Source organism: Mustela erminea, chromosome 3 (assembly GCF_009829155.1).
Source record: "Mustela erminea isolate mMusErm1 chromosome 3, mMusErm1.Pri, whole genome shotgun sequence".
In the NCBI taxonomy this organism is placed as follows: Eukaryota; Metazoa; Chordata; class Mammalia; order Carnivora; family Mustelidae; genus Mustela; species Mustela erminea.
The window spans coordinates 94,035,964-94,063,479 of record NC_045616.1 but is presented as its reverse complement, the minus strand read 5'-3'; the positions used below and the strand labels follow the sequence as shown (position 1 = coordinate 94,063,479).

The 27,516-nt window shown below is 44.4% G+C and overlaps 1 protein-coding gene across 4 annotated transcripts in view; it reads left to right on the top strand.

Annotated features, from left to right (window-relative positions):
* RAD50 (RAD50 double strand break repair protein) overlaps positions 1 to 27,516 on the top strand; it is a 230,906-nt gene that overhangs the window by 6,329 nt on the left and 197,061 nt on the right. For all 4 annotated transcript variants that reach the window (XR_004284081.1, XM_032336771.1, XM_032336768.1 and 1 more), the window contains exon 2: positions 8,352 to 8,446. The gene's annotated coding sequence lies outside the window, so the exon portion shown is untranslated. The remainder of the gene's footprint in view (positions 1 to 8,351; positions 8,447 to 27,516) is intronic.

Here is a 27,516-nt window from a genome sequence, read left to right as displayed (position 1 = left end):
GGACTAGTCACATTATCCCACCTATTGTAAGGTGGCTGGAAGTTTTGTAGATTTTTTTCTTTTTTTCCTTTTTAAAAAAATTTTATTTATTTATTTGAGAAACAGAGTAATTGAGAGAGAGAGCATGAGTGGGGGAAAGGAGCAGAGGGTGAGGAAGAAGCAGACTCCCCACTGAGCAGGGAGCCCAATTCGGGCTTGATCTCTGGACTTTGGGATCATGACCTGAGCAGAAGGTAGACACCCAACCCCATGGTGGGTGGGAAGTTTAATGGCATTCACAGGAGGAAAAGGACAGCAGAAAGGTGGTCATCAGTAGTAACTTCTTCTATAATCCATTAATGTAGTGAATTACCTTGAGAGGTTTGCTGACTTTGAATCATCTTCTGTTACTTTATCATGACATACTCTTAATACTTTTCTAGATTTGATTAGGTATTATTTTATTTAGGTGTTTGGCATTCATGTTTATAAGTTTAACTGGCCTGTATATTTCTTTTTTTGGACAGTCCATATTCCAAATTTCAAAATTATAGTAACTTTAGGTTGGGCAATGTTTCCTCTTTTTTTTATTTTCTAAAGTAACGCATTTAAGTAAAAATTTTCTGTTCCTTGGAAGTTAGTGGAATGCTCTTGTAAAACCTTCTGGACTTGAAACTTTGTGGGGAAGAAGTGTTTTAAATTACTTCAGTTTCTTAAATGGCTATTCATGTTTGCTATCATTCTTGTGACATTTTGTGGTAATTTTGGCAAATTTTCCAGAAATTTATTGATTTCAAAATGTATTGTGTGTCTTCAAAATTTGTTGTCATATAGTTATTTATAGTTATACAGAATAATATAGAATATTACATAATATTATTACATAATATAATAATATATATTATTATATTATATTCTATATTATAGTTATATAGACTAATATAGAATAACAGAATAAAATTATTAAGATCTTATCTTATTCTTTTATAAGTTTTTAAATGTTGGCTATATTTGTCATTTCCTCTTTTTTTCCTTTAGTCTTTTACATCTTCTGTCAATTATTCTTGTTTAGTCTCTCTTTGTTTAAAGAACTACTTTGATTGTGATGAGCACTGAGTAATGATATATAGAATTTTTGAATCACTATATTTTATACCTGAAACTAATATAGCAGTGTTTGTTAACTGTACTGGAATTTAAAAACTTAAAATGAAATAATATGAACTTAACTTTAAAATAAATTAAAATTTAAAAAACTCAAATACTTTGGGTTTTGTTAATCACCTTTATTTATTATGCTCTATATCTTTTATTTCAGTGATTCTGCCCTTATATTTATTATTTCATTTCTTCTTGTTTCTTTGGTTACACGCTAGTTGTAAAAGTTTCAAACAATGTAGACACTAGTAAAGTGAGATAGGAAAGCCCATTCCTGTCTTTTATAATCTCACTATAAGCAACCACTCGTACCAAATTGGTGTTTTTCTGGATGCTTTTCTCTGCTTATACATTTGTCTACAACTCTTCTAAACTATGTAAGTCGTGGGTCTGTTTTTCTGGTGTACACAACACACACATCCATTAAAATGGCATATCATAATTTACTTATCTCTTTTCCGCTGATGGGCAAATAGGTTGAAAGTCTTGTTTTTTTAACAGTGGACTTTAATTGATTCATATTTATTTTGATCACTAATTAGTGTGGCCTTATTTCTGCCACCTTGTTTTGCCAAATATTGATCATGAGTGCTTCCTTTTCTTTTTTCCTTATGATTTCTTCTGTATTAATCAAAGTGTCTATCTCCATTCCTTCCTTCCTTCTTTTTATTTGGTGACGTGGAATTCTGTATCTTACAAGGAGCCCTCTTTAATTTCTTAAGCACAGATAAATTTATGTTTTCCTATAAGTACCTAAAATTAATCAGAATCTCTAACATCCTCCCAAACATAAGAACCTTTTTTTTTTTTTAAGATTTTATTTATTTCTTTTGAGAGAGAGCACAAGAAAGTGAGCACAAGTAGGAGGACGGACAGAGGAAGAAGGAGAAGTAGACTCCCCATTGAGCAGGGAGCCTGATGTGAGACTCAATCCCAGGACCCCAGGATCATGACCTGAGCTGAAGGCAGACACTTAACTGACCGAGCCATCCAGGTGTCCCAAGAAACTTTTTAGTGTGTTTTTAATTCTCTTCTCTCCCACTTTTCCCTCATAGGCACATACTCACATAAGTGTCTGCCCAGGAATTACAATCTGGAAACTTCCTGTTATTACTAATTCTTCGTGCTTCAAAATACACTTTTCTTTTTCTACTTTAGAAATCTTTTTTTAACAATTGCATTAATCCGTAACCTATTTGTGTAGTTGCCTACCACATCAGGATAGGAAGGCTCACACATGTGCTTCTTTTAGAGTTTTCATTGACTTCCTGAATATTTATAGTGATTGGTGTGTCATGAGTAATGCTTCTCTGGCTTCCTTATTTCTCACAAGTCTACTTTGGAATCCATGCTATTCTGATCCTCATTTGACCTTTGCTGGCACAAAAACATTCTGAAGTATTTGCAAATGCTAGTCACTTCCTCGTGTTTTACTGAGTTTACTTTAGCTTGGTTAAATCAAGAGCAATATCAGTTTGTGTAAACTTACCACTAACTGAAGGCTCATGTAATGGCCCTGCCCCAGGGTCAGAGACTGTCTAGAGAAATATAAAAATCTCTTTGAAAATTCAGCTGCTGACTATCTTATGTTAAAGAGCTTAACATTTTAACATTTACTTTATAATAATTAACTATTTGAGGGTGAAGTAAAATGGGCGCTGTCATAGGGAAACTATGGTAAAACTAACTTGGATGGTGTTTATCAAAAGCTTTTTTTTTAACTTTCTTTAATTTATCTTTTTAAAAGATCTCATTTTTAAAAATATTTTTTAAATGTATTTATTTGACAGAGAGAAATCACGAAGTAGGCAGAGAGGCAGGCAGAGGGAGAGGGGGAAGCAGGCTCCCTACTGAGCAGAGAGTTCGATGCGGTCCCTCCATCCCAGGACCCTGCGATCATGACCTCAGCTGAAGGCTGAGGCTTAACCCACTGAGCCACCCAGGCACCCCTAAAAGATCTTATTTTTTTAAAAAATGTTTCTTTTTAAGATTTACTTATTAGAGAGAGAGTGTGAGTACCCCTGAATGGGAGGAGGGACAGAGAGAGAGGGAGAGAAATCCTCAAGCAGATTTCCCACTGAGCACGGATCCAGACACACAGCTCAGTCCCAGGACCCTGAGATCATGACCTCCCTATCAACAACTTTTTAAAGTGTCCATACACTTTTATCTCAATAATTCTACTTCCAGGACTTTATCTTAAGACATGTTTCCAGGTGCGTGGGTGGCTTAGTGGGTTAAACGTCTGCATTCAGCTCCAGTGGTGATCCCAGGGTCCTGGGATTGAGCCCCGAGCTGGGCTTCCTGATCAGTGGGGAGTCTGCTTCTCCCTCTCCCCCTAACGCTGCCCCCTCCACCCACTCATGCTTACGCTCTCTCTCTCAAATAAATAAATAAAATCTTAAAAAAGAAAAAAAAAACATGTTTCCTATGCAAGGTGATTTCAGGTGATGCAGGGTAATTCTAGGTGGTCTAACCCCAATTCACATAGTGGGAAAGTCATTCCTGTCAATTCCTTTTCAGTCTTCTGATCAAGAGAAGGAGAAAGCTTTCATTTTGGTGCTAGTATGTCTTTAACACCTCTCTATACATTTCCAGTCTCCCTTTCAATATAAAAGAATGAGCAAAGGAATAGCCATATCTTAATTCCATTTCCACAATGTTGTTTTGTTTCCCATTGTATTTGTCTTTATGATTGCCTTTCTTTATGACATAAGATGCTGGTTTTCCATTTATAGTAGTAAATAAAGTTTGCTTTTAGGACTCATTTATTTGAGGGCAGAAATGAATTGATTTAAAGAGAAAGGCTAAGTATAGGGCAGTTAATATTTAATTATGCTGAAATAGTTGTGGTGTTTGGATAACTGAAATGTGAGGAGCATGATCCTAAGAATGACCAGAGCTTCAGATACAGATTTTATTTTATTATTTTTTTAAAGATTTTTTATTTATTTGTCAGAGAGAGGGAGAGAGACCGAGCACAGGCAGACAGAATGGCAGGCAGAGGGAGAAGCAGGCTCCCTGCTGAGCAAGGAGCCCGATGTGGGACTCGATTTCAGGATGCTGGGATCATGACCTGAGCCGAAGGCAGCTGCTTAACCAACTGAGCCACCCAGGCGTCCCGAGATACAGATTTTAAATGGGGGGTGCTTAAATATAAAAATGTTCCTCTCAGTGAGACTTCTGCTATCAGAAAGTTTGAAACCACTCAGGTGTCCAACAATAAGGCATTGTTTAAATAAATTTGAGAGGCATCTGGGTGGCTCAGTGGGTTAAAGCCTCTGCCTTCAGCTCAGGTCATGATCCCCAGGGTCCTGGGATTGAGCCCCACATTGGACTCCCTGCTCAGGGGGAGCCTGCTTCTCCCTCTCTCTCTGCCTACCTCTCTCTGTCTACTTGTGATCTCTCTCTGACAAATAAATAAATAAAGTCTTTTAAAAAATGAATTTGATATCATCCTATGATATGATACTATTAGATATTAAAAAGTATATTTAATGACATGGAAAAATTACATACTGTTAGGTAAAACAAAACTGGTTGCAAAAGAAAAATATATACAGTATAATATACAAATATTATTGTTAAAAAGAAACTATATATATATATATATATAATATATAAGACTCTGTATGCATTTGTTTTGTGTGTGTGTGTGTGTGTGTATACACTAAAATTATTGGGAAAAGGAGTAGAAAAAAATAATTCCAAATAAGTTATGTTTGGGTGGTTGGGACTACAGATTTTTGTGTTTTCCTTTAATAAACATCTATCACTTTGTTACAAGAAAAACAATGTACACATATATCAATATCTATGTATATATATATATTTTTACACATATCAATTTTTTAATTAAGCTGTTCCCACTCTAACAGGGCTGCTTGGCATTTCGCCATGTGCAGGCACTCCTGAGTCCTTACACGTTCCTGGAATCCAATTATGTCCCTGTAGCCTGCTGCAGAACCAAAGGAAGATAGTGCTCTCAGGACTTCCTTGTGACCCCTCAGTACACTCCAAGATACTTGGTCTTTGTGGGTGTATATTTATACTTCCAGAGTAAATCAGAGGAATATATACAAAATTGTTTGGAATCATTTTAATTGCCTTTTCTTCTCAACAGTCCTATCAGGCAGGCTCACATCAGGATCCCACTTTTTTCAGTGGGTTTGGATCATTAAAGAAGAGTAGAGTAGATGCTGAAAGGGGGTCTCCTAGTTTCTCATTTGTTCTCATCCTATAATTTCTGCATTATTTTACTGGGCATGTTTTGTTTTGTTTTGTTTTTGCTTCTTAGATTTTTATTTGGAAATAATTTCAAACTTCCAGAAAAGGGACCAAAATAAAAATGATTAAAAGAATATCCAATAGTAAAAAGAATAGTTAAAAAATAAAAGTAAAAAGAATCTTTACTTGGATTCACCTATTAACATTTTACCCCATTTGCTTTATTTATATCTATATATAAAAATATATATATTTTTCTAATTTCAATATATAAAGTATATACTCCCAGTATATAATACATATGTTATATATTTAAATTGTGTGTGTGTGTGTGTATATGTGTATTTCCTGCACCATTTTGCCATGAAATTTCTATATGTCAGATATAATCATGGTTCCACATCATCTGGGTTGGAGGTGCATATATTTAAATTTGGATGCCATCTTTCCAAGATTACAAAATCTCTGTTAGGAAGAAAAAAAAGATGTCCACTGCAAGGCCTAATCCTTGGCAGAAACAATTGCTACCTTTGCCTTCTAGAAATTCCTAGGATGTTACTTCTTAGAGCTTGTTCCTGGAAACCCCTGGATTCCTTTGTGGGAATGGGGTTGGCAGGTCCCTGTTGAGTGACTAAGTGCTATCTCTCTCAAAGACAGCTTCCTTCTTTTACAAGGGTGCTGGGCTCTGCCCAGGACCAACTAGCCAGGTCCTGAACCTAACAGAAGCCTGTTGTGGCAATCCAGTAATATCTGCCAAGTTGTAGCAAGACCTTTGACTGGCCAACATCCCCCACCTCCGACTGCCCTGCCTGGGGTCCTTCAACTCCTCTCGACACCACTGCTACCACTGCAGTGATTCAGGCTGTCACTTCTCTTGTCAGTAACCTCTGACTGGTCTATCTCCCTTTACCTCTTGCCTATTTTTTCGCAGAAGCCAATTTGTGTTAGTCTCCTATTGCTGCTGTAACAAATTACACAAAACTAGTGGCTTGAAACAATACAAATTTATTTTTTTACAGGGACACCTGGGTGGCTCAGTTGGTTAAACTTCTGCCTTCAGCTCAGATCATGACCTTAGGGTCCTGGGATTGAGCCCTCTGTCAGGCTCCCTCCTCATCTGGGGAGTCTGCTTTTCCCTCTCCCTGTGCCCTTCCCCCCAACACTTACGCTCATGAACACACACACTCTCTCTCTGTCAAATAAATAAATAAAATCTTTTAAAAAATAATTATTTTACAGTTCTGCAGGTCAAAGTCCTAAAATCAAAGTTTTCAAGCTGTGTTCCTACTAGAGGCTCTGGAGGAAACTCATTTCATTGCCTCTTCCAGCTGCTTGAGGCTTCCTGGATTCCTTGGCTCATGGCCCCTTCCTCCATCTTTAACACCAACAAGTCTTTCTCATGCCACCCTGCTCTGCTGCTCTTCTTCTGTAGTCAAATCTCATCTGTCTCCATCTTGTGATTACACTGAGCCCACCTGGAGGATGCAGGATTATCTTCCCATCTCAAGATCCATAATATAATCCCATTCTGCAACATGCCTTTAGCCATGTTAGGGAACATACAACTTCTAGCGATCCAGACATCAGACAACTTCTAGCGATCCAGACATCATGTCTTTGGCAGGGCCATTATTCAGCTTACCACACAGTGTAGCCCTTTAGAAACACACAAACATCCAACCACATTATTCCTCTGCCTAAAAGTCTAATGTGGTGCTCCAATCCTCAGAGGATGAGGGCTTCTTGGGCCTGGGGGTACCATGCAAAGGCTGCTCACACCCCTTCTTCACCTACTCTACCTCCTCCCTCTCTCCTTGGCCTCTGGCTTGCTGTCTATGATCCAGCCTTTGTGCGTGGTATGCTTTTTACCAAGGATGTTTCTCTTCCCCACACTCCATTCCAGGCCTTTGCGAGGCTCCAGACAAGGTCCCACCTCCCTAGGATGCTCTTGTAGTGGCCTATGTCATTCTGCTGTCACACTTACCTGGGCTGTTATACCTTGGCATTTATTTAAGTGATTATTTGATTCATATATGCTTCTCCTATGTGGGTAAGTACCCCACACAGGCTGGGACCATGTCTGGTCTTTGCCCACTGTTGCATCCCAGCATGGTATCTGGCTTATGGTAGATGGTTAGTGAGTACGTGGGAATGAATGAACAAGTGAATGAATATTAATAGCATGGTCATCACTGCCCGTCCCCTCCATGCTGCTGCTGCTTCTGCACAGCATTTATTGCCTCTTCTCTTGTCCTTTACCTTCATCAGAATGGAAGCCCACAAGAGCAGGGAGTTTGTCTTTTGGGTGCATGTCTGGTCCATAACAGAGGCTTGAAAAATGGGGGATGCCTTATATCCAGGGTGCTCTGAACCTCTCACAGAGTTTTCATATCAGAGCCCTCTTGAAACTGGCTATTATCAAGTTCTTCATTTTAATTATTTATGCTAACTCAGTAATTAGGCAAATCAGCAAAGACCTTTAAAATGTTCAATTTTGGGGGGCGCCTGGGTGGCTCAGTGGTTTAAGCTTCTGCCTTTGAATGGAGCCCCATATCGGGCTCTCTGCTCAGCAGGGAATCTGCTTCTCTCTCTCTCTTTACCTGCTGCTCTGCCTGCTTGTGATCTCTCTCTCTGTGTCAAATAAATAATAAAATCTTTTAAAAAATAAATAAAATATTCAAATTTTTGGTGAAGATTAAATGAGTTAATAAATGTGAATCATTGAGAGTGGTGTCCAGCCCATGGTAAACCCTGTGTGAGTTTGCTTGTTATTGCTGTTAAGACTATCAAGGACTTGATGCTCAAGTCCTTGATAATCTAGAATGTTTACTGACTGTGTCTGGCGCAACACTGTGGTAGAGCCACAAACACAGAGCTGAGCGGGTTCACCTGGCTCTCGCACTTGGATGGACCCAGCTATTCCAGTTGCCTGGCGCTTAAGGTGAGTGTTCTCCACAACTTTGTCCTTTTCCTTGTTTTGCCTGCAGGTGGCAGCACGCCCTGGAATTCTCTGCCCTGCAAGCAGTCCCCAGGCTGGACCACAGAGAAAGAAGAAAATGGACTCCCAGCTGCCATCTGCAATGTGAGCATTTGTGGGAGGATTGTTTATGTGGGAGGATTATTTCGACCCTATTTTCCCTGAGCAGACAATAATTCTAAGTTGCGTATTTGGGAAAAAGGGTGCTTTCTGTCCGTAAAGCTAAGGGCAATGCACCAACCACTTTTTGGCCTTGTCATGAGAAGTCTAGGAAAGACCCTTCTTGATTTTCAGCACCTGCTTCCTTTGATGATGTTTTGTCCTTACTTGCAACCCCTTTAGGGCCCTGCCTGACAGTGACCCCATAACATCTTCCTTTAGTGTCCTGGTCTTTATCTGTAGGGAGCTTAATGAACCCTGTCCTTCCTCCTCCCCCATACCAACTTTGCACCAAGCCTCTGTGTGTCGGGCGTTGTGCTGTGCAGTTTCCACCTCATTCAGTCCCCACAAAAACCTGGCCAAATTAGGGGTATTACTCCTTTGTTACAAATGGAGCCAGGGCTCAGAGGTTAAATTATGTACAGAGCTCAGATGTAGCAAATGCAGGGTAGCAGCCTAAGGTCTCTAGAACTCTTGCCTCTTACCAGAAAATGAGGTTGGCCGCCTATGGGTAGAAAATGAACCATATTTGTTCTTGTAGACCTGAAAAAGGAACAAAGTAAAACTAATGGAAAACAAATTATAATCCCTAAATAACCTCCCTCTCTAAATTTACCATCCTAACTTCACATAATCCTATTTTTCTTCATGATTTCTTTTAATCTGAATTGTTGACTCACTAGTAAAATTTGCCTTTGTTGCTCTTTGCCTTATGCAAACCCTTAGGTGTTTTATTCTATGTACCACCTGATGCAAGGTAGCTTTGTGGTTCATCTGGAGAACCTGTATCCTCCATAAACTGGTGGAGTTTGAAAAGTGGCAAAGTGTGAAGAGTCTTCTGTGCCCAGGAGGTTGGGCAACCCATCTGAGGGTCCACACACTGACACCCCTGAGTGCCCCAAGCAGGACTCTGTCTCAGCTTAGCTCTCATGACTGGTGGTGCAACCTAAATCTTAAGTATCATTACAATGAGCTATTTGATCAACCAGGTCATTCTTAAGTCCCTGCCAATATCTGAACATTTTAAAATGCTACAGTTAAAATTGTGGTCAGCAAAAGACAAACTGTCCTTTTCCCCAGGGGGGTTACCTTCCTGAGCACAACTTTGAGACATTTCATTTCTGGCCACTCAGGACAAATAGCCTCAAGGACACATTCACTGTGGATGTTTCAAACTGATAGATTTACACAACCAGTCACTTACACAAGCAACAGTCACTAACTTATGACTGTGAGATATTTTTTCCTTGTCCTTTTTTTTTTTTTAAATAACAGCTTTATTAGGCTGTAATTCTCATACCATGCGGTTCATCCATTTAAAATGTGTGATTGAGGGACGCCTGGGTGGCTCAGTTGGTTAAGCAGCTGCCTTCGGCTCAGGTCATGATCCCAGTGTCCTGGGATCGAGTCCCACATCGGGCTCCTTGCTCAGCAGGGAGCCTGCTTCTCCCTCTGCCTCTGCCTGCCATTCTGTCTGCCTGTGCTCACTCTCTCCCCATCTCTCTCTCTGATTAAAAAAAATAAATAAATAAAATGTGTGATTGAATGGCCTTTAATATATTCACAGAGTTGCATGTCCATCACCAGAGTCAATTTTAGAACACTTTCATTACCCCAAAAGAAACTGCACCCCTGCATGTTTGCCCACCTTCTCTCTGCCTGTTTCCTACAGTACCCCCACCCCCGCCACCCCCACAGTGGCTCATCTACATGCCATCCCTGTAGACTTCCTATACTGGGCATTATGGAGATAGCGCCTCACCACCTGTGATCTTCTGTGTCTGGCTTTTTCCATTTCACACGATGTTTTCAAAGTTCGTCCATGTCACACCATGTGTCAGTCCTCACTTCTTTTCATTGCCAAATAATATTCCGTTGTGTGGTTATACCACTTTTGTTTATTCATTCATCATTTGATGGACGTTTGAGATGTTTCCAGTTTGGGCTATTGTGAACAATGCTGTGAATATTTTGTGCAGGTTTTTGTGTGGGCTGTGGTTGTGTCTTGTGAGTCCATAAGCTGTAATGAGCAAGTCTAGTTTCTAAGCATTTGAGAGAGAAATAGAACCATGTTGATGTTGTTTGGGATTTAAAGGGATAGTTGCTTTGTGTAGACATAGATTTGCACTCAAAGAGATTAACTACATGAGACAAGGTTAAATCCAAAAGGTATTTAGATCTCATTCTTCTCCAGATCACTTGAGTTTTCTAAATTCTGTTTTGCTATTCTTTGCCTTAAATAAATAAATAAATAAATAAATAAATAAATAAAGGAACAGGGAAGAAATATGTGTTGGTCCCAAGGTCTCACTTGAAATAACGTGGAAATCGTTTGGGGGAAGGGTGGCACGAGGATTTTTTTTTTTTTTTTGGGGTGCATTTGGCAGCTGGCTGGGTAAGGTGGAGGTAGGGACCAGAGAGAGGAACAAGAGAGGAGGAGAATGTGGGGTCACATGTGCCACCCATCCGCGTGGTTCAGCTTCCTGGTGGCCCACCCTTATGGCTATGGGGCATTGACCGGTCACACTTAGTGTGGCTATTGCTTGTTAACTGGGTGACAGCTGAATACCTGTGGGTCTAGTTTTACTCTGCTTCTGACTCACAGAGCTCTGGTGTTGGGCTGTTGTTTTTTAGTAAAAGCAGGTGTTAGGAAGAATGTGTTGAAGGACAAGTGAAGCCCCCAAGGGACTCTGCTTTAGATGCAGGACTAAAAATATTTCCGGGCTTTTTGTCGTCATCGTCATTGTCGTTGGGGTGTGTGTGTGTGTGTGTGTGTTAACCCCATTTAAATTTTCAGTTTAACTGTGTTTTCCTTCCTGAAATCTTTAAGTGAGGCTATTCCTTGTGATTTATTCTATGCATTTTTTAGGGAGTTCCTCTACTTCTCACATCTGGGTTGGAGTTAGAGACCTTTTTTTTTTCTTTTCACACCGACCCAGGTTGCAGAAATAGGAGTGATTTGAGTTTGCCTCCAACTTAACTTATTTCTTTGTCTTTATTTTCCTTTCCTTGGGACATGAGAGAGTATTTGAGGGGGGAGGTGTTTTTAACTGAATTCTGACTTCAGATGAGTCAGCAGGAATTTTTATGTATTATTTAATGCCTGATGGGAGACACATCTTAAGAAAAGAAACAGGCACCTTCTAATTTGAGAGTCAAAACTGTTCCCATCTGTTTACGTGCAATCCTGAGGCCACCAAGGGCCCACTTGTGAGCGCCCAGAAAAGCCCAAGTCGGAGAAGGCTTTGTGAGGTGGCTCCAGCACCTTAGTAGATGGGAGAGAGAAGGTGGGTGGTAGTTGCAGGCACATAGGCGTGACAGGGAATAGGAGGGTCAGGAAGAGTCCAGAGGGGTCATAATGAGTTGACAGGATTTGGGTGGTGGTAGGATTTGATCGTCAAGCCAAGCAGTTTGGCTTTAATACCATAAAGAATAGGAAGTAAAGGGGCTCCTGGCTGGCTCAGTTGGTAGAGTCTGTGACTCTTCATCTCTGGGCTGTGAGTCTAGTCCCATATTGGGTGTAGAGATGACTTAAAAAATAAAATCTTAAAAAAAAAAATAAGAGGGCGCCTGGGTGGCTCAGTGGGTTAAGCCACTGCCTTCGGCTCAGGTCATGATCTCAGAGTCCTGGGATCGAGTCCCGCATCGGGTTCTCTGCTGAGCAGAGAGCCTGCTTCCCTCTCTCTCTCTCTCTCTGGCTGCCTCTCCGTCTACTTGTGATTTCTCTCTGTCAAATTAATAATAAATAAAATCTTTAAAAAAAAAAATAAGAATAGGAAGTAAAGACTTTTGAAGAGGAACACACACTGAAGCAAAGACTTCTTTTTTTCCATTTTACACCTGGGTAAAGAAGTACCTTTCAAGTATTTTCTTTTCAAATAATTCTCCAAGACCCTGTGGCCAGGGGAGGTTGGATATCACTGACCCCAGAGTACATATAGGTGTGCCCTGGCCTGAGTCTTGGGACGGCCAGGGTGTCAGCCAGCTCCGCCCTGCGTGGCCCTGTGAGTCCCTGCGTGACAGCATCTGTTTGTCAGCGTCCCTCCCTGGGCGGAACCGGTTAGGGACAGAGGGGGACTTTGAATAAGTCACTTCCCAGCTTGTCAAAAGCCCTGGGAAGGCAGGGGCAGGCACCCAGCCAGACCTCCATGGTCAGTGCAGCAACAGTCCAGGCACGTTCCCAGAGCTGCAGAGACCTGCAGGGAGTTTGGGAGCTGCAGGGCCCCAGGCAAATCTCTCCTCCCCAGTGGGAGCCACAGGGCTGAGGCGGTCTGGGCAGGCCAAAAGCCCAGCTGCAGCCCCAGCACACGTTGCCTCTTGTTATGGCCCTGCTGCTCCAGTGCACTTGTTTTGTTCCGAGGTTTCCCAGTCATTCCTTGGCTCACACCTTCACAGAGTGTTCGGCAAACAGCTAAGCACCTGAAATGTTCGGGTGAGCTCATGGCAATGGACAGAACAACCCAAGGCCCTCGATTCCCCTAGCTTTACCCTTCTGGTCTCACCTGTAGACTTTGGCTAGGCATAGAGTTCTGGTCCAAAGGGAGGGAGGAAGGAAAACAATGACATGTTGAGGGTCTCTCCCTCCTTGGTGATCTCTGATTCTATAGACAGATTCCATAGAAAGTTCTTAAAGGGGTTCGGAAGATCCCTTAAGTCATGTCCTGGGGTTTGTGATTTATATTTATATTTATATTACACAACCCCTGTCCCACCCAGCTTTTTATTTGCTTTCAAAACACTTTTACAGGGCGGCTGGGTGGCTCAGTGGGTTAAGCCTCTGCCTTCAGCTCAGGTCATGATCTCAGGGTCCTGGGATCGAGTCCCGCATCGGGCTCGCTGCTCAGCAGGGGGCCTGCTTCCTCCTCTCAGTCTCTGCCTGCCTCTCTGCCTACTTGTGATCTCTGTCTGTCAAATAAATAAATAAAATCTTTAATAAAAAAAACACTTTTACATCTGTCCTTGAACTTTATAAAGTAATTCTGTAGGTCACAGTGGACATGGTACTGAGACCCAGGTCCACTTTTACTGACCATGGACTATGGACATGTTCCCTAACTTTCCTGTTCCTGCACAGTTTCCTTGTCTGAAAATGGATATGAAAACCATACCTACGTTGGAGGGCACTCTGAAGATAAATGTGACAATGTTTCTAGCACAGGACCTGGCTCAGAGTAAAACCTCAGTCATTGGTGGTTATAATGATGTAATTATTCCCATTTAACAGGAAGGAAAACCTTAGGTCAGGGAGGTTAAGTGACTTGCTTAAGGTCATAAGGAGAGTTAGAAGCAAAGCCAGAAATAGGAGCCAGGGCTCATGGGTTCCCTGATCAGTGCTCTTTCTCCCTGGGATTCATTTTGATCTCAGGAGAAAATGTCAGTACACATGGACAGTTCTGTCTGAGCCTGATCCTCTGGTAGCTGGTTCTGGCTTTTGTAGAGGATTGTAGGAGGTTTCCTCAGCACACAGGACTCTTGATCCTGGGTAAGAGGAGCCCCTCAGGGAGGGGTACCTGTGGGACTAGAGGACAAGGAGACTCCCTCTTTGTTTTCTGAGAAGCATAGAGGGCTTGAAGGCAGTGGGCTTCCAGTGCTCCTCTGCTTCCCCCTTGCCTGCTGTGGCCAGATCCTACAGATCTCCCTGGGGCTTCACAGAGACCCAGCCTGGCCTGGGGTGGGTACTGGGAAAGGCATGCAGGTAGCAGGTGGGTACTCTAAAATTCTCTATCCCTGAGCAGAGCTGGACCCTTACTTCTGTGGGAGGACTCCTTGGCTTAGTTAGGCCTAGGAACCGGGTATGGGTGGAGTCTCCTTAAAACCCTTTGGAAAAAGAAACCTGACTTTTGCCGTATTGGGCAGGGGTGGCAGACGCCCTTTGCAGCTGCCCCAGTCACCCTGTCACCAAAGGACTGTTCCCACTGGTCTTAGGTACACAGTGGTGGCCCTTGCTTCTGGTGAAGGAGAGTTAAAGACTTCCCAGATGGGTTTTCCCAGGAAATGGACAGTACTTTGAATTTCACTTCAGGCAGTCTAGCACAGTACAGAAGTCCACAGTCCATCAGGTGTGGATTTGAATCCCAGCTCTGCTTCTTGGTGTGTGGGGGTGAATAGGTGACACAAGCTTGGAAAGTTACTCAGCCTCTTCAGCTCTAAGTTTCTACATCTGTAAAATGGGAATGAGAACACCTACCTCACGTGAATGCAGTATGAAATAAAGTAACTATGCGAACATGCATGTGCTTGACCTGTGGGGTCTGTCATTCTTGTCATTATTATTAAAAACATCACTGGGCCCCACGAGTGTGTGGGTGGAAAGGGCTGTCATGTGTCACCCAGCCTCACGGGTGGAGGGAGCCTCACCTCTGCCGCCAGTGAGCCAAGGTGCTCCAACCTCTCTCTGCTCTGTGGTCGTTGGCAGTCATTTCTGGTGTAGTGGGTCATTCACTGTCTGCTTCTGTGTAGGACCCTGTCATCTTTTGCCATTTCCTTTCGGTTTAGTTTGGTGTTTTTGAAAGGAGAAAGGTAATTATATAGTTAAATGTATTGAGGTTTACTCTAATGAAGTTTTAGTGATATGATCTTCTTAACTCATGTACCAACCAGATGAAGACACAGAGGTTAAATGTTGGGCAAGCCTTCACTGTTTTCATGCAGCAGACCCCAGCTTCACTGGCCGATTCTAGAACCCACATGCAGCCCCCTAAACAGGTGGTGATCAGATTCTCTGGCCTGTTCCCCAGCCTGCTCTCTGGACTGAGCTATGTATCCCAGAGGAGAACATCTGCCCTACCTTAGAAACTTTTCTGGGGACACTGCAGATCCTTCTTTAGTAGCCATTCCAGGGTCTTATAGGGATGGTGGCTTCTCCCTCATTCTCCTGGCAGTGTCCCTTTCAGGCCATCCATCCTTCCTCAAGAGTTGTGAGGGACTCAGTTGGACAGTGTGCTCAGTGCCTGGGGTGGACAGGCAGACAGCAAGGGTGATGTTGCACTGGCATGTGGACAGGCCATCTGCTGCTGTGACTGCAGGATGCAGCATGCAGGGCTAATGTAGCCAGACAACCTCCCAGCCTTCCCTCTAGCCAAGCTGCCAGACCGCAGCTGGCTCCTTCCTCACAGGACTGTGTCTTCTTGGCTCTAAGGAAAACAGGGGGCCACCTGGATGGCTGAGGAGCTGATGGCTGGAACTGGCCCAGCCTGCCGTCCCTGGCTTGACTGGGGTGATGGGCAGGGGGGAGAGGGGATAATCTGCCCCAGCCACAGCAGCCACTGAGTGGTTATTTAAGTACCTTGAGGTCTGAGAACGAACATATCCCCAGAGGTGCCTTTATACAATGAGCATTTATTGAGCACCCACTGGGCGCCTCAGGAGACCGTAAGAAAGAGGCCTCACACAGGAGTTGATCTAGAGCTGCCTCCAGCCCAGTCGGCAGGGCCACCAGTGGCCACCAGGGAGCTCCACTGCTCTCAGAAGGATCCAAGGCTGAGGCCAACCGAGGGACCAGGTTGGTGGTGTTGCTGTTCATTGGGGCAGCTCCCATGACAACCAGGATATAAACACCTGAGGTCAAGAAAAGCCTGGAGCAAGATTAGGTGTCTGGATAGGGTGGGGCCTGTACTGTGATTTGGAGACCCTTAGGTGACCAGAATCTTCCAGGTGGCCTCTTCAACATGCCTACTTAGTTGTTTTAGTTAGTTAATTAATTAATTAATGCCCCACCCACTTCCAGAGAAGATTCTAAGTGACTCTATTCAGCAGGTGTCTTAGAGGGAAGAGGGTGACCGGAGTTTGCTCTCAGTGAAACACTGGGCTTTAGGCTCTAAATGGGGCATTTACTAGCTGCCAGTTCAGCTCCATACTCCCAGGTCTGGACTCCCTGAGAAGCACAGCCTTTGCAGCTTCTGTAATCACCTCTGGGTCCCTTTGCAACAAGTGGCTCAGACACCTTCCTGCCTTGAAGCAAATCATGTGACTTCAGAGAAGCAAATCTGACCTCAATTACCAGGTGCAAATATCAGTCACTGGGAGTAACCAGGAGGCCAGTTCCCTGCTTGTTTCAGCCTCTGGCGTTAAATATTAAGAGTGCACTGTTGAGGGTGTGATAAAGGCTGTCTCTAACAGTTTATGATTTCCAGTAAATCCGAGGGCTTCAAGGAAGGGCCAGGGCAGGTGAGAGGCTCTTGGCCTGGCCCTCAGCTGAGCTGGCAGAGCCCTTTCTGCAGGAACAGGAGGGGCAGGAGCAAGGCCACAGTATCTCCAGGCTCGCCTTATTCTACCGCAGAGCCCAAGCACTGCAGGTCTGGGTTTCTGCACCCAGCCCAGCAGTGCTGTGCACTCTTGGCAGCCCTAGGGGGGAAGGAAGACGTTGGTCAGCGGCCACCCATGCCTGCTTCCTGCTGGATGCTGGCTGGCTTCAGAGCTCTCGACGAATTCCTGTGTCTAGCTGGCTGGTGGGCAGCTGGAGCTGTGCTCCAGAAAGCTGGAGGAGCATTAGCAGCCCCTGGGACCCACCAATGCTGAGCTGAGATTCCTCAGAATCCAGCCACTAGGAAGCTGGAAGCAGGCAGCATACACCTTTGGCCTAGAAAGGGACCTGAGGTCCTCCTCCCACCTTCCATTGCCATGAGGGAGACCCATCTGAGTTTCTCTGGAGCATCTAATTCAACAGCAGAGATAGAGGATGTGCACCAAATCAAATCAGAACACAGTAACAGTAGTTCACATTCGTTTAACAAATATTTAAGGAACACTTTGCTGCGTGGCATACACTGTGCTAGGTGCGGTACATGAAGCTATGAACAGCCATCCCTGCTCAAATGGAGCCAACAGTCTAGTGGTGAAGACTGGAAATAATTAAACACATAAATAAAATGTTCACAGTAGCAATACGTGGTAGGTAGCAAATTAAAATGCACTAATGTGTAATCAAGTGACCAAGTGGCTGCTTTGGATAGGGTGGTCAGGGATGGCCCCTGAGGAGGTGGCATTTACAAGAATACTTGAAAAAGAAGAGAGAGGACAGAGGAGGTGAGCAGTCATAAGGTTACCTGTCCTGATTGCTGTTGGGGCAAGAGAGCGAGGGTGACAGCAGGAGACAAGGATGTTTTAGAACACATAGCTGAGGGCGCCTGGGTGGCTCAGTGCGTTAAGCCGCTGCCTTCGGCTCAGGTCATGATCTCAGGGTCCTGGGGTCGAGTCCCGTATCGGGCTCTCTGTTCAGCAGGGAGCTTGCTTCCCTTCCTCTCTCTGCCTCCCTGTCTGCTTGTGATCTCTCCCTATCAAATAAATAAATAAAAATCTTTAAAAAAAAAAAAAAAAGAAAGAACACATAGCTGAGTTAGCTCGATGCTTTGGGACTTGTAACATTTCTTATTTTCTGAATTATGCCCTACGCATTCATTCAGGAAACTTACCGAGTGTCCCCTGCGTGCCAGGCACTCTGCTGAACACAGTGAAAGCAAGATGGGCATGTCAGTGTCCCTTCTCAAGTCTGTTGAGTCTGTTGTGAGGGGGGAAGGCAGGGAACCAAGATAGTGTGGGAAGAGCTGTGGGTGAGAGAACCAAGGAGGGGCTTCCCAATCCCTGTGGGCCTTGAGGTAAGAAGACACTGTATGTGAGGCTCCCTGAAGGAGGTGATGCCTAAGGCATCCTGAGGGATGAGGTTAGCCAGCCAAAGAAGAGCGCTCATCTGCTCTAGGCAGAGGGAGTGACCTGTGCGAAGGCCTGGGGGGAGGGGTAAGCAGATGGGAGAAGAATGCCCTGGGGCCTGTACCACACGTTAGAGAGTGGCTTGTGGAGTGAAGACAAGTTCTGAGGGGGCCAAGTGAGCAGCCGCAGGCTTGAGGAATGAACAGCTGAGGCTCACAAGCTCAGATCCCTCTGTGGGCCTCCCCTCCCTCCAGGAGCCATCCCATGGGAGGACTAGCTCCCTCCACCACCATTCCCCAGATCAGAATAGAGAAGTCACCTGAACCAGCCACCCAGATGGGAGCAGGCAAGTATTTGCACATCCATGGGAACACATTTGAATGCTTGGATTTTTGGAGGGAAGGGAGCACTGAGATAAAATCTGTTCATCTAAAAGTAGGAACGAAGTTTTGCATTTCAGGCAGGAAGGCCTTTGCGAGTCTCATTAGGCTTTCTGGCGAGTCTGACTAGGCTGTAAAATTGCAAAGACTGTTATCACATCCCAATAAATGCATAATATGATCATGAAGTAGATAATGCTGGGTTTATTCCAGCCTGATGGGAGCATTCAACTCTCTCTCCTCCTTTCCTCTCTTCTCCCCTTCTTTTGTTTCCCTCTTACATTTCTAGCCCCCAGAACCCCTGGTCATCTTTTTTATACACTCATTACTCCTTCAACACCCTCCAACATAGATAACCACACTTGATTTCTGGGAACTCATCTCAACCTGTGGAAAACCAGGAAGTAAGCAGTAAGTTAAAAAGGTAGCGAGAAGAGAGAGAGAGAGAGACCAAAGTCCAGAATTAATCAGTATTTATTGAGGATTTGTGGACTTACTATGTTCAAGAACTGTGCTAAGCTTATCACATTCTCTATTTCGTTTAATGTTCCCCAGACCTCTTCCATTTGCCCCATGAGATCTGCTTCCCACCCTCTCCCCTTTCTCTGTGCCCTGGGAGGCTGCCTGTATGCAGTGCAGTGCCATGCACCTTGTTCTGGCTTCCAGTTTTGGCCGATGGCCACCACTGGCAGAAGATCAGTGGGTACAGGAAAATTAGGTCGAGAATTTATCCCCCTGGATCCACATCAGGTCATTACAATCCTGCTGCATCCTCCATGGAAACCCACAGCTCCTGCCAGACACCCATCCAGATGGCTGCCTTCTCTGGGCTCCCTTACCTCTTCCATTCTTTCACCCCTTCAGGCTGGAGGAGGTACCAACTCCCCACTGTTGCTAACCCTAAAGTGCTCCTTTATCCATTGTTGGTTTCCTTAAACCCTTCCAGTGTGAGGAGGCCCTCTGTTTCCCATAGGATCCTGACAGTAGGGTAAGCTTTATGAGGTAAGTACTGTATTCACCCCATTGGAAGAAAAGGAAAGTGAGGCTCAGAGAAGTTTAATAATTTGTCCAACGGTGTACAGGATAAAGGGTAGAACTAAGACTCAAATCCAGTATTCCCGATACCATGTTCCTGACGTGACTAAGCACATGTCTGTTTAGTCATTCCATCCCCACTGCTTCCCATGTGCTGGAGACCATCTCCCCATACTCCACTAAGTAACTGTTTGTTCCTTTATTTTGTTTCCCGATCCATAACCATTTAAAAAGAGCAAAAATTCGAAGTGGGTGCTAAAGGCAGGCTGTCTAGTAAATAGTGAGAAGGACCTAGTGACAGTCTGCAATGGAGAAAGACCTCATAATGATTAAAAACAGGCTGAAGCACTTCAGAAGCCTTCAGACTCCACCCTGGCCTTTCTATGTGTTCCGAGGGATGGCGGCATTGACATTATGAGCCTCTGGAGCCAGAAGTGAAGCTCCGAATTTGCCAAAAGTGTGACCTCAGGGTTGCCTAATTCTCCCTGGCCCTGGTTTGAATTTTAGTGGTCAGTTTTCAGGCCTAGTTTGTAACACCCCAAGCACAGGGCAGAGGTTCTTTTTAGTTCTGAAACTGCTGATTCAGTTTGCATGAGGATATTACTTTTTAAGGAACTTTCAAAAACACCTAAAATTTAATTGTAGCTATAGTTTAGTTAGAGAATCCCTGGGTAAAGAATTTTCTCCACTTCCTAGCATTTCAGAGTCTGACATCATTCAGGTTGGAGGGAGACTCTGGGGAGAAGGGCCAGGAGCTATTCGGTAGGTAGAAGGGCCTTTACCCTGAGACTCTGTCCACAGGCAGCTAGCTGTACCTGGGTTGTCATGAGGACATCACGTCCTGGATGTCCCGCCAATGGCTTGTCTGGCCGGTCCTTCAACATCATAGCTGGACAAAGCCATAGAGGGCTGCTTGACGTTTATTTGATTAGTAGTAAGGTCGACCCTTAAAAAAAAATTTTTTTTTAATTTTATTTATTTATTTGACAGATAGAGACCAGAAGTGGGCAGAGGCAGGCAGGGAGAGAGGGGTGGGGAAGCAGGCTCCTGTGAGCAGAGAGTGTGACGCAGGGCTCGATCCCAGGACCCTGAGATCATGACCTGAGCTGAAGGCAAAGGCTTTAACCCACTGAGCCACCCAGGTGCCCCTAAAAATCTTTTATATTGTATTTATTTTGGTAATTCTCTTCACGTGTATGGTAGAACTTGCTAGTTGCTTTCCAATATCCTATCTCCTCTTCTTTCTTAGTAACAAACTGAGTTTTTAGCAGAGCCCTTTGCCACTAATTAAAAGATTATGTGTCCTGGGCTTCCTTGCGGCCAGGTTTGGCCATGTTACTGAGTTCTGGCCAGTGAGATGTAAGTGAAAATATCATGTGGGATGCCCGAAAAGGAGAGGGGTGTACCTTCTACTCATTCTCCCTGTCTCCAGCCCACTTTCTTAAATGAGGGTACAATGACCAGTGCTAAGCAACCAACATGGACTGTGAGAACTGTGCCCTTAGGGATGGGGCAGAATGAGCTCGAAGAAGGATAGGTCTCTAATGACTCCTAGAGCCACCATACCAGCCCAGACTGACACCTCTGGATTTCCTTTTTTTTTTTTTAAAAACATGAGAGAAAAATACACTTCCATCTTATTTAAGCCAGTGTTTTTTTCTGTTATATGTAACTGAGCTAAATTCTAACTAACACAAAATGCTCTGTTTTTCTTCTGGAGCATGTTTTTTCTATTACTGATCAGTACTCTTTACATAGGAAGGATATTTTCTCTGTAAATGTAGTGATTATTCTCCCCACTTTTGTTTGCCTTTTGATTTTATGTATGAGTTTTTTTTGTTAAAGCATAGTTTTTTTTTTATGTTAAAATCTCTAGAGTTTTTTTTTTTTTAAGATTTTATTTATTTATCAGAGAGAGAGAGGGGGAGAGAGCGAGCACAGGCAGGCAGAATGGCAGGCAGAAGCAGAGGGAGAAGCAGGCTCCCTGCCGAGCAAGGAGCCCCATGTGGGACTCGAGCCCAGGACGCTGGGATCACGACCTGAGCCGAAGGCAGCTGCTTAACCAACTGAGCCACCCAGGCGTCCCAAAATCTCTAGAGTTTTAAGATGCTATTTGCTCTTGTGTTTGAAGTTCTTCTCCATTTGGAGCAGATAAATATCCACCAGTATTTTTCTAGATTAAAAAAAAAAAATGATTCACTGTTTATACTTAGCATTTCATCCATTGGTGAGTGCTGCTGTTGAATTTTGAACCTCTTGTAAGTCATGAGTTTCTAGCCCCAAGTAGTCTCCTGAGATGTAGGACAGGAGTATGTTACCTCTCGTGTCCACCATCTTTCTTGGCCTGAGCCTCCTAAAGGGCAGCATACTCAGCATACATACTCTCTCCTGTGCCTTCTCCCACTCACGCCTGTGGGTTTTCTGCGTGCTACTCAGGATAGCACCCTGGGCTGCTTCTGGGACTTTTGTCTTCACTATCCTCTTGTTCAACTCTATTCCAGCTCATCTCAAATTCCTGTTTACCTAGACCAGGCCATTGACAGATTTCCTAACTATCCCATTTTTTAAAATTATTTTTTCTCTGGAAAGGCAATATGAGGAATTTTTATATCTTTTTCTAAGTAGACATAGAGGTTTTTTTTTTTTAAAGATTTTATTTATTTATTTGACAGACAGAGACCACAAGTAGGCAGAGAAGCAGGCAGAGAGAGAGGAAGGGAAGCAGACCCCCCGCTGAGCAGAGAGCCCGATGTGGGACTCGATCCCAGGACCCTGAGATCATGACCCAAGCTGAAGGCATCGGCTTAACCCACTGAGCCACCCAGGTGCCCTAGACATAGAGGTTTTTAAATTAAAATTTTGTTTTCTGTTATGAGAAATGAAACATGTGCATCATCTAAAAAATCAGAAAATATGGAAAAGCCCTAAACAAAATAAAATTAAAAGCCAGAAAGTCTCCATTACTGCTACTTTATAAAGACACAAAACAGCCTTGTATGATGACAGATAGAAGCTACACTTGTGGTGAGCATAGCATAACGTAGAGTTACTGAACTACTATGTTGTATCCCTGAAACTAATGGAATGCTGTTTGTCAGCTCTACTCCAGTTAAAAAATAAAAATACACAGAGTAAAAAGTGAAATTCCCTACCACCTCAAGAAGTAACCTCTATCAACAGTTGGAAGTATTTCTTTCCAGATTTATTTATACAAACAAACATAAAAGATACGTATATGCACAGTCTTGTTCCTGAAAATTCCATCATGCTGTAGACTTGTTTAGCATCTGGCTTTTTAAAAACAGCAATATACTATGTACCTCTTGCTCACACAGTAGAGATACCTACTGTCTACCTTCCAAAGGCTGCATGGAAGGATTTCCCTGCATGGATACGTCATTATTTCCTCTTCCCTCCTGTGATGAGCATGGAGTTTTCCAATATCATGTAACTAACTGTATATGAGGCCGCCATAAACATTCTTATCCTTACACTTTTATGCATTTGTGCCCCGGTTCCTATTAAATTTCTAAAATTGAGGCTGTAGAATAAAAGGATACCTACATAGTAAATGACACAGGCTGCCAAAACCTCTTACCAATAAATGCAGTGTCCATTTAAATAACTCTTTCATCACCCACTTCCACACCACTGGTTTGCTTCTCACCCTGATGCTGGATTACTTTTGCAAAGTTCAGATCTGATCCCACCCTCCCCTGTTGAAGAAGCCTCGATGGCTCCTCATTGCCTACAAGACAGAGGCCAGATGCTGAGCATTCATCCAGGGCCCTCAGTCGGTTTGGGTCCTCTGAGAGGCACACGCCCAGATGGAATTTGGGGTGAGGAGACTTATGGGGGTGCCACCTGTGAAAGAGAAAGGGAAGGGGGCAAGGGTAGGCAGGCAGACTTCAGCAGAGATCTGAGTTCTGAGACACGGGGAGGAAGATCCTCCAGCCGTGATGCAGGGTGGAGAATGTCTCCGCATCCCTGTTGGGAGCTCCAGTGCAGATTGCCCACAATAGAAATCACACTCTGGGGAGAAATAGGCAGGCCCTGGCACCCTTGCTATCATCTGCCATTGGCTAGGGGTTTCCCAGGAGAAAATGTGAGCTTGACCTGGATGGTTTGGCAGATCCCGAAGTTGCAAGCTGTCACTCTGAGCAGCAGCTTCTCTGAATGGCACTTGTCCATGCCTGTCATGAACAACAGCCTGCCTTTTCTTTCCTGCTTCCAGACCCTATGCTCTGACTACCTGTCAGAGCCCACACAGCCTGCTGTCCATAACCCCCCAAACCCCCGCCCCAACCCTGACCTTTGCTCACCCAGTTCTTTCTGCCTGGTATGCCACTCCTCCCCAGTTATTCCAGTCTAAATCCTAATGTGTTTTCAAAGCCCAACTTCAATGTCACCCTCTCTGGGCCATCTTCCCTGATCCCACCATGCAGAATTAGTTGTTCCTTGCACCTGTGGTGCTATTTGTAGCTTAGTACTTCCCAGACTTGGTGTATTCTTAGCTACTCTTTTCTCAGAATCTTGTCCCCTCAAACCTCAAAACACAGCATAACAAATACTGACTGAGGTGTTCACCTGCCCCTCTCACAGCACCTTGAGGCTAGGGACCTCTGCCTCCTGGAAGGGTTGGAAGCACACAGTCAGTGACCCATAAATGTTGAATTACCTGGCCCTCATATGGGCAGGGCAAGGTCTTGGGGAGAGGGTGGGATGTTTATTGTCATTGAGCATCACCTAGCTTGGTACGAAGTCAGAGTTTCAAAACTAGAGCACGTCTTCCTCTGTTCATATATTCCTCCATGATTTGGAAAGACCCCAAATTTTTTTAAGTCATCATTTTATTGCCTCTGGTCAACAGATGGGAACTTTTGGGGGGGCTTCCCTCTTTCAACCACATTTTTAGGAGTTGGGATTTTGCATTTGTTCATCACTCATTCTCCTTATGGGTGTAAGAAGAACCATTATAAGACCCGGGATGAAATCTCCAGGTCAGATGAGTAATCATTTTTTGGTTGGGTGTTTGTGTAGTGGAGGAAGCTGGGAGGGATGGAAATATTTTTTCCTCTTCTTCTTTCCCACAACCACCAATTAAAGAACGCCTCTTGGAGGGGACCTGTGGGAAATGGCTGAGGGTCTCTGGAGTGGGCATAGTTGGGCTAACATTAGAGCTTGGTGAGAATGAGGGTGGGTGGAGAGAACAGAGGAAGAAACGCTGGCCCAGACTCTCTACCGTCCTCGCCCCCTTTAGATTTCCTTTAGCTGCTGTCCCTCAGCTGCAGGAGCCTGGGGCTGGATTGGCCACGCCCTCCATTCCCTCCCCACCGTCTCCAACCTGTCAGGATCTCAGGAGACACCCAAGGGTCTTCTTCTTCTTCTTCTCCTTTTTTTTTTTTTTTAAGATTTTTATTTATTTACTTATTTGACAGACAGAGACCACAAGTAGGCAGAGAGGCAGGCAGAGAGAGAGAGGAAGGGAAGCAGGCTCCCTGCTGAGCAGAGAGCCCGATGCGGGGCTCGATTCCAGGACCCTGGAATCATGACCTGAGCTGAAGGCAGAGGCTTTAACCCACTCAGCCACCCAGGCACCTCTCAAGGGTCTTCTTATATCAGAGTGAGGGCCATGTGCCTCTGCCTTCTCCAGTACTGCACTCTGTGCAAGTATCAGCAAGGAGTTTCTAGACTGAGGCCTTGGCTGTTGGTGCCTGTTTGGCAGTGGTTAGGAATTCTTAGAGCTTATAGTGTTAGGAAGCCCGTTGTAAGCCCAAGGTTTTTATCTCTGGGTTTACAGGCTTATCTTCAGAGGTTGTTGGACCCACCCTCTCTCCTCAAGTGGTATCAAATTATACATTTGGTGGAGTCAGAGTTCTCATCAAATTCTTTTTTTACCAGTAAAGTCCATGATCCAAACCGCTTCTTTAATCCAAAGAAGATTAGTCTTTCTTAAAAAAAAAAAAAGAATGTTTTCCTATGGGAGCCAGATTCTACTTGGATGGTTGGCACTGAGTAATGGAGACACCAGGTTGATTCTAGGAAGAAGCCCAGATCATCATCTTCACACTGTAATTGTCCGCTGAGGAGCTTTGCATCCCCTTTGTAATCAGAATTTGTGGTTTAGGGACCATATGGATTTGGTTGGCACAGATCCACAGAGCTGAACCCCTTAGAGTTGACGCCCATCTCCAAGGAGGACAACACAGAGACAGCAGCCCTTGCATGTGTGTAGAGGGCGCGGAAGAGAGCCCTGTTGATGCTAGTAAGCACAGAATATCTATGAGAAGACACTGTTGTCAGGCTTTTTAAATGAATTACAGCATCATTTTTCTTAAACACCCCTATAAACCTGAGTTCTAGACAGATTCTGGTCTCTAGGGTGACAGTTCTGATGTGCCCAGAAACTGTCAGAAGCATTCAGTGCACAGCAGCAGACCTTGAAGGGAAAGAAAACCAGAAAAGGGCAAAAGGGCATGAAAAGAAACTTCTTAAAGTAGAATAAAATTTTGAAGGGGGTTACGAAAGCACAGAACTTTAATGTGACAGCCCCTCTAGTTTTGACAGCCCCTCTCCTTGATTTTTTAAGTCCTGGCCACAGTCACAAACAGGGAGCCATCTCTGTTGAGACTTCCTGAGGGTTACATAAACAGTTTGGATGGTTCTATGTATATACGTTTTTTAAACAACAGTTTCTGAAAACACTGGAAAAACTCCCACTTATTTAACAGCGTGATGTCTGAGCCAGCCCTGGGAGTCCCTGGGCTACCTTACAGAATCACTTCCTCCTTACTGTAGTGGGGGCAGGGCCCTGGCTAAGTCGGAAGGCTCAGTGAGGGACCAAAGGAACAAGAGCTGGGTCTTCAGATTATTCCTTGTGAGGGCAGCTATGACTTGTCACCATTGGAGAGTGGGGGCATAGAATGTAGCAGACATAGGTCTTCTAGGGACATCGTCCTTGCAGGAAGGAGTGTGTGCTCCAGGCACACTCTGCCCATTTGAATCTTGTATGACAGAAGCATGGTTCCTGGGCCCCTAAGTCAGGGTGGGAATCTTCTCTTCTTTTTCAAGGTCTTAGCAGCCTCAGTGGCCTTGAGGGTTTCTGAGACCTGCGGGGCTGGGCTCCACCTGAGAAACGCTTATGTCTTTTGACACATCCTCATCACCGACTCCCATTCCCCCTTCCAGTAGCCTCTGAAAAGTATCTCGAGAGAAAAACTGGTTTTATGCACTATTGATAGTGGCTTAAAGGAAACAAGAAGGACCTCCTCCTTCAGAGTCCTCCTCCCCCTGCTCAGGTACCTCAAGTTTGCCATTAGAAATGTATTTCCAGTTAAGTGTTTTCCTTGCTCGGCTGTTATTTTGGAAGTGCAGTTAGCTGAAGATGCATAACTCATTAATGCAAATTAACTTTATCAAACTGATGCATTCTATTTAAAGAGGCCTGGCCCAGTGGTTCTAAGCCTTGTGGAGGTCACCCGCCCCTTCCAGAATCAGAGGAAATAGATGAACAGACACCCAGAATTTTACACACTGTGTGTGGATTTCAAGGACCCTTTTCTTGACCCTACCCTGGAGCTCTGAGTTCTGTGAGAAGATGGTAAATGGGAAGAGGTAGTGGGGAGGGGCGGCACAAACAATGAACCTGGGTGCTTCTAGAGATCACTTGTGGTTTTCCCCAAAGCTAGTAGTGCGAACATGTTAGAAATGAATGTCTGTCACCCAGCTGTGGTCACTGCCATGCTCTAGAGAGGAGGTGTGCTTCCGTCCACTCATGATGTTGGGGGCTTATAGGCAGTGTCTCTGAGCTCCCCAAGCTGCATGCACTCTATCTCCATTAAGCTGGTTGAGGAGAAAGACACCCATCCCACCAACTCCAGAGCTGACTTTCTGCTGGAGGAGGCAGAAGGAGGCTTGGGTCCATCTGTTGGGTTGGGGTCCTCTTGGCAAGGGGAC